The sequence below is a fragment of the Paracoccidioides lutzii genome (genome assembly GCF_000150705.2).
Source record: "Paracoccidioides lutzii Pb01 unplaced genomic scaffold supercont2.81, whole genome shotgun sequence".
Taxonomy (NCBI): Eukaryota; Fungi; Ascomycota; class Eurotiomycetes; order Onygenales; family Ajellomycetaceae; genus Paracoccidioides; species Paracoccidioides lutzii.
In genome coordinates this window covers 11,019-16,527 of record NW_015441027.1, presented here as the reverse complement: position 1 = coordinate 16,527, position 5,509 = coordinate 11,019, and positions in this window count along the sequence as shown.

The following is a 5,509-nucleotide window of genomic DNA, read 5'->3' as shown; positions in this document are numbered from 1 at the left end:
TTTAAATCTCACTCTGAGTACAGATTTTCTCTTATCACTGCATCAAATACTCTCTCATAAGCTCATATCATACTCATTGAAATTACTCAACATGTTGATCAGAAAATCTCTAAGAGAGAGAAATCTAGTTTTAAATAAATATATGAAGAATTGAAGTATTTTTAAACTGCTGATTAACACTATTATAGTCTTTGAATTAGCATATATAGATATATCAAAGTCTCTTATATCTATTCTTTTTAAAGTACAGAATTCAGACTTCTTTATAATAGTAAAGAAGTAGAAAATAAAAGATAAAAATATAATCTTGAATAGTGATATATTTAAAATTATTTTAAAAAATAATTTACTTCAGATAAATAATAAAGTTAATATTCTACTGCAATAAGTACATATCAAAAAAATAATTTATATCAATTATAGTGATTTATAAGAGAGTTATTTTAATATAAAATAATTTATTGAGTGTGTTTAAAATAAATACTATTAATATTACCTTATTTAAAATATCACTAAATATGTTTATACTTATAATACTTGTCAGAGGATAAAAGTATACTATCACTAATAATATGATGAACTTGACTCAATTTCAATATCAATCAATTTATGATGAATTATTATTATAAACTTTATCAATAATCTTTTAATCATTATCTGACTAGATAAAATCTATAATATAATTCTTATCTTAGTTAATATTTTAATCAAATATACTCTGTATATTCTATAAATAAAAAATACTATTGCAGAATATTTTGTAAATATTATTTATACTTACACTTATACGATCTTTGATATCTATAAAATTAAGTTTTAAATAAAGAAGTTATTTTCACAATTTGATATTGATCAACTCTTTAATATCTATTTGAAGTTAAATAAACACTATTCACAGTCTTTTATTCATAGACAAATAATTAAACTGAATATTAGAATCAAATACTTAAGTATTATCTTCGATACTTTATGAATTTTCATTAAAATAACTAAGATAGATAACTATCTTTAGTATAGTTCATCTATAATAATTTAAAACATAGCTCAATCAATGAAGTTTTAGCTCATGCACTTCTTGACTACAGATCTGCTCTCTGAATTGATGTCAGTATTTCACTCTATTCAAACTTAATTGAGATAATTAACTAAGTCAAAGAAATACAAGTAATATGAAAAAAGATTTAAAAATAGCTAAAGAAGATTAAGCCTATGTAAAAAATATACTACGACTTCAAATATAATATAAAGTACTTTTATGTGAGTGACTAAGTACTTCTCAATACAAAATATTTTTATATGCTTCATTTCACTATAAAATTAAATTATAAACTTATTAATTCTTTTTAAATTATTGAATCTTAAAATGCATAGACATATGAACTTTTTCTTTTATATTTAATACATAATATTCACTCTGTTTTTCATATCTTACTGCTTGAATCTTACAAAATAAGAGATGATACTACTTTACTTTCAGCATCATAGCTAGTGAATGATGAGAAAGAATTTTAAATTAAGAAGATATTAAAAAAAGAGAAATAATAAAATAAAGATTAATACTATATATACAGAAAGAGCTATAAATCTTCTGATAATATATAAAAATCTTTTGAAAATATTCAAGAGACTGAGATATTTGATATTTTTAAATAACAGAAATCATAGTAACATGTATACTAAACTCAATCTGAGAAATATGCTAAGTATTAATTCTTTTTTATGCATGCATTTTTTTCACTACTTTTTCTTAAATGAGTTTTTTTTTTTATATAATTTTAATGAGATAAGTAAGGTATTAAAAATTATCAAGTTTTTATAAAAAATTCATTTCACAATTATCTGAATAAGTTAATAGCTCAGATACATATCTCTAGTTTTTTCTGATTTAATTTTTATTTATAATTATCACAGTCATTATATGCTGCTCAAAAATAGTAATTCTTCTCTTTTTAAACTTAATACTCTTCTTCTCAGTCAACTCAAAGCTCTTCATCTTATACACAACTTCTTTCTCTGTATTTATTTACTTCTTATTCTCAGAAAATATTATTAATATATCTGTAGTCTCAATTTAGCACTGAGCATGATAGACAACATCAATCAAAACAGTAGTACGAGTTTTTACTGAATAAATAGTATGAGAAAAAGCTATTAACACTGCTATCAGACATAGCAGCTTGACTCAATAATGTGATATCTTCACTAATCTCACTCACTCTGTAAAGAATAAAAAGCTCTAAAAAATAAGTAGTCAATTCAACTCAAAAGAGAAAGTAAATTAGATAAATATTTATCAGTCATCACAATGAGCAAAGAAGCTAAAGACACACTATACTTACTCAAATATATGATTTATATACAAAATAACAAGAATCACAGCACTTCTTATAATGAAAATAATTATATATCATAGATAAATTACTTAGCTTAAGTAAGATTTACTTACAGAGAATATCTCTAAGTTAAAGTCAATCATATAATTAAATAACTATGAATTATGACTCAGTAGATCTGTTAAACTATCATTACATACATGATGATATCAAATATAATAAAAATAGAAGAGTTTACTCAAAGAGTATAGAGATTAATTCTGTTATATTGATAAAAATAAGAAAGAAATAAGAAAAGCTTCAAAATCAGAGATAACATTAATTGCAAAAAATTTATAATAATTCTAATTATAAAATTGTAAAGAAAAAAAAGTTTAAAGAGTAAAAGATATCTTCTCTTTTTATTCTTATAGTAATAATACTCTTATGATAATTATCTCATATAATCAGTCTCTGAACATCACTAAATAAATATTATAAGTATTATTCTCTATACCAATAAATACTTCATACTCATATCTTATCTCTATATTCAAAAACAATTATCTTTTAGAGCTGCTGAGATTATTGTCTATGAAAAAGAGAATAAATATGATGTTAAAACTCTCTATGCTAGCTTCTTATTCTCACACTGCTTATCATACTGCTTATTAAAGCACTTTAAAATTAGATTCTCTAGATTCTCACACTGCTTACCACACTCACTTATTATATCACTTATCTTCATACTACTTATCAAAGCATTTTAGAATCAACATTTTATAAAAAATTAGCATCATTTTAAAATTCAATATTCAGAATCAGCACAGATTAAAACTTCTTAAAAATCAGTATTTTAGCATTAGCATTTTCTAAAGAATAGAATTAGCTCTTCATAAAGATTCAGATCACTGTATTGCTAATTTCTCATTTTATGAAAGATTAAAGATAAAATCTATTACTATTTATTTATATATATAAACACTTTGAATTTTTAAAGTTTCTTCAAGAGATTCAATAATTAACTACTATTCAATTTTACATATATATTTTATTCATCACTATTTTCTTCTCTTCATAGGACTCACAGTATCTGTATATTTATTCTCTCATAATCATAGTTATAGAGCTTCTCTCACTTTCTTTTAATACTTAGTTCATTTATTTTAGTATTTTTACACATTGTAGCACTTCTTAAAAATTAGTTTTTTAGCATCAGCACTTTCTAAAAAATAAAATCAGTACTTTATAATAATTCAGATTACTATATTATTAATTTTATTTTATAAAAAATTATAGATAAAATTAATTGCTATTTATTTATATATATAAATACTTTAAATTCTCAAAGTTTCTTCAAGAGATTCAGTAATTAGTTACTATTCAATTCTATATATATATATAATTTATCACTATTCTCTTCCCTTTATAGTACTCATAATATCTATATATTTACTCTTTTATAATTTTAATTATAGAGCTTTTCATATTTTCTTTTAATACTTAGTTTATTTATTTTAATATTTTTATAAAAGATGTTAAAAAAATTTTTTTTATCTTAAAATAGTAATTAAATATAGATATAATAATAATTTAACAGTTTAATAAATTTATTATATTAAAAAAATTTATAAAAATTTTAAAATAAATAAGATTAACTGTACTAATATATTGATAATATTAAGTATATAGTTTAAATTTATTTTTGAGAGAAATATTGAATTAAAAAATGAGTTTATAACTATGAAATATTTTTAAACACTTGAATTACTTTAATATTTTATATTAAATATAAAATTAAATTTAATATTCACTGTGAATTATTTATCAAGATTTAATTTATATATAAATAATAAATATTAAATAGTTTTGAAACATGTTTTTCACTTTATAAAAAAGATCTATTTATTAGATAATTCATATTATATCAGAGTCAGAATCTTTTATTTTTTAGAATATATTGTTGAAACTTGATCATAAATTTTCTGCAGTAGCTTAACTATTAGAGTTTTTATTTTCTAAACAGATATCAATAGTTTTTTATTGTACTATAGCATCTTGTCTTTCATTATATAGTAACTATTCTTATTATCTGTCTGTTGCTGCAAAAGCTCAATTGAGATGATTAAATTATTTAAAGATACTATATGCTCAGTAATGTTCTCTTTCTCTGAGAGGTTAATACTAGCAATATTTATATATAGAGTAATCATAATGTCAAGAGTCTTTGATTTTAGAAGAATTGGCATATAACTATTCTGTTATCTTCTAATCTGCTCAAATCTGCTCAGTGTATTAGCTAGCAGATTAACCTTGTCTGATCAATACTTGATCTCAAAGTAGAAATGAGAAAGGAACTCTACTCAGTAGGCTTAATATGCATTTAGCTTCCTGATAGCCATAAAGTATTTCAATATATGATAATTAGTGAAAATTTTGAATTATTTCTCTTATTGTAGTCTCTCAATCTTTGCTCATTATTCTTATAAAATTTGAATCATTATTAGTATTTTCTTATCATAAATTTTATAATTAAACTCTATATTATTTATTGACTTTCAATAAAAGACTATTAAGTATCAAATATTATTTTTAAATCTCTGACTTAGTATTTTAGTTATTACTCTTTCGGAGATATTAATCTCAATATGAGTCTCTTATTCAGAGTCTTAGTAATGCAGTATTGAAGTCTCTATAAGCTTTCTCTTCAGTTTTTCAAAGACTAATTAACATTCTAATATTCATATAAATGAAATAATCTTCTTCATCAACTGATATAGTAATTTTATAATTCAGCTGCAGTTTTTTATAAATTATTAATAAAAATTATCAAATTCTAGAAATGACTGAATTTCTTTAACTGTGATAACAGTTTATCATCTCATAATAATGATTATCATCTTTGAGTTTGCCTCAATCTCTTCTATACTGATGATAAACTCTAGATATTTTATTCTTTAAAATGTGAACTCACATTTCTGAATATTGATTTGCATATCACTTATCTTTAATCAATCTAATACTGAATTTATCTGCTGCCTATACTTCTCTAGATTCTTACTATATATTAGAAGATCATTTATAAATATTATCATAAACTTGTTCAGGTAGTTAAAGAAGATAGTATTAATAAATTATTGAAAGTAGGTAGAGATATTCATAAGATCAAAAAAGATTATTCAATATTTATAGATTCT